Source organism: Artibeus jamaicensis, unplaced genomic scaffold (genome assembly GCF_021234435.1).
Source record: "Artibeus jamaicensis isolate MK-2021 breed Jamaican fruit bat unplaced genomic scaffold, CSHL_Jam_final contig_332, whole genome shotgun sequence".
NCBI lineage: Eukaryota > Metazoa > Chordata > Mammalia > Chiroptera > Phyllostomidae > Artibeus > Artibeus jamaicensis.
Genome location: NW_026521788.1, coordinates 17,983,848 through 17,986,442, shown reverse-complemented (window position 1 = coordinate 17,986,442; position 2,595 = coordinate 17,983,848). Strand labels below are relative to the sequence as shown.

The 2,595-nt window shown below is 41.7% G+C and overlaps 1 pseudogene; it reads right to left on the bottom strand.

The window, feature by feature from the left end:
• Positions 1–2,084: 2,084 nt before the first annotated feature.
• LOC119059139 (uncharacterized) lies at positions 2,085–2,327 on the bottom strand (annotated as a pseudogene).
• Between the last annotated feature and the right edge of the window lie 268 nt (positions 2,328–2,595).

Below are 2,595 nucleotides of genomic sequence, written 5' to 3'. Positions count from 1 at the left end.
ATTTTTCATGTATGCTTAGTGACAATATTATAATGCTAAATGCACTTAGAAAATATATTATCACTGCTTTATAAAGAAATGATTTTGTGATGTTCACTTGCTAACAAAGATGGTATGGTTACAAGCTTTATGTTCTGAATAAGCTCTTTTCTCCATCTCCAAACCTTTTCATATAGTTTAGACCATTATCACTTCTCTGTCTGCCTTCTTACTGACATTCAAAAGAGGCTTATTTTCCTCAAATCCATCTACACTGCAAGGTACTAAATGATTTATTCCAGTAGATTTCATAGGGGATACTGACCCAGAGTTAATTTTGAATATTTGTAGGGTCATTTATGTCTTCTGATAGAGATATGCCTGATAATTTACATATAACAAAACATTATTTTAATAAACATTAGTTTTTATACTCATTTTCAAGTTCTAGTTATATATTCCATTGACATTTTATTTTCAGTTTTCAAGAAATATAAATAAATACAATAAAAATTAGCAAAATTAGGTATAAAATTTGGTGAGTTTTACAAATGTATAGTCATGTAACCACTGACCAAATTATGAATGAACATAGCTGTCACCTCAAAATTTTCCTCCTGTACTTTTCTTACCAAACTCCTCCTATCAGCCTGGTCCTTGGCCACTGCTGATCTGCTGTCTCCTGGTTCAGTTTTACCAACTGTTTGGTGTTTTGTGACCCACGGTTTGTTTTGGATGGAAAAAGTACAGTGAGTACAGAGGCAAGTAGTAAGAAACAAGGTCAGGTCAAGAAGAATTTTAAGTGACAAGCTCAAAGTTTCTTTTTTTATATATTTATTTATTTATCTTTAGAAGGTAAGGGAAGGAGAGAGGGAGAGAAATATCAATGTATGCTTGCTTCTTGTGTGTCCCCTGCTGGGAACTGGACCCATCTAGGAACTGGCCTGCAACTCAGGCATGTGCACTTGATACAGGGTGCAGCCAAGGGGGGGCCCCCAAAAAAGAATTTGGAATGGTGTCCAGAATTCAAAGTGTATAGGAATATTGGAGAGACACGTGGGATGCCCTCACCCCTCCCCAGGGGACCAATAGAGCAGGGCCATTGAGAGCTGTTTTGCATAGTAATAGTTTTGCAGCTAACCTCTGGAATGATTATTTAACATATCTATAACCTTTAACTGGTTTCATAGATATGTTAAATAGCTATGGCCAAGTTTTGAGCCAGGGAGAAGGGAGTGGCTGGTACCCAGGATGTAAGGAGGGGCTGCCCTCCTGAGGGAGAGCGCCTGTGTGAGAGCTTGGAAAAGATGGGCTCCAGGACATGAGGGGATAACTGCCCAGGTGGAAGGGAAAAACCACACAGCTTTGCCAGAATGGAGATCCCTGCAGCCAGGTGAAGAAGAAAGCCACATGCTCTTGGTGGAGTGTGAACCCCTGCAGCTTTGGTAGAAGAGGCCCACGCTTCTTTGGGGTGCCCCCTTTGGCCCTCTGGCCTGGAAAGCAAGAGAGACTTTGACTGGAACTGGGTACAAAGAACTCTTGTCAGTGGACCATGAGAAGGTGCCACAGTACTTTGGATTAACTAGAGATCCTGCCTGACACAGCTGATGGTGCCAGTGGCCTGAAAAAGGGATGTGTGCTCTTTTCCTGATTTACGGTACCCAGAGTTGGGACAGTGGGAGAAGGGAGCTGTGTGGGTGTAGGTGTATACCCTAAAGGACTTTGATATTTTAGTGGAGGCATTAGGCCTGAATAGCATTAAATAAACATTTTGTTTCCTTTTCACAAATCTCTGGCATTGAGAGATGTCTTTCCAATTGGCGGCGGACAGAAGAGCCCAGTAGATATTAGTATTTTGTCCTTGGGAGGGGCCCCTGTTGTGTAGCAGTTTTGGGCATCCCTAGGTGGGCCGAATATTGTATTGTCCCTCCCTCGGACCTCTTGTTTGGTAACACCCTGACTGGGAATCCAACCACAATCTTTTGGTTCGCATTCAATCCACTGAGCTACACCAGCCAGGGCTCAAAGTTTATTTTTAACCTTGAAGGCAACGAGTATCTATTCAGTGGATCATTAATAAGCACAATTTTTCTTTTTTTTTTTTTACCACTCGGAATGCATTTTCTCCCTCTTATCTTCCAAAAGAAGAGAAGAACGATCATCAATGGCTATTGGCAGTTGCAAAAGCAACACCGAAAGCGGCTTCGTGCTCAGGAGAGAACACTGCACCTCCTCCTCCTGGTTTCCGGTGCTCTACAGGTTCAGAGAAACGAGTAAAGAGCCCTAGAAATGGCTCATTCAGGTCTCTAGTAATGAGCCATAGAAATGATTCCTGAAAGTATAGTCTTTAATAAGCAAGATTCTTGACACAATACGTATTTTCAAATTTTAGGAGGCAGTGGAGAAAATTCACTGAAGAAATGTGAAGCTGGAGGGAGACCTGTCAGAAGGCTGCTGCTATTGTACAGACGTGGCCTGATGAGACCCAAACTAAGTCAGTGTAGAACAAAAGGACTAGTAGGCACAGGGCTGGGAAAGATTTAGCAGGCTGTTCTAAATCTCTCTAAAAATTGGAGGATTACTGGCTGTCAATGGTGGAAATATGTGCATGAATAA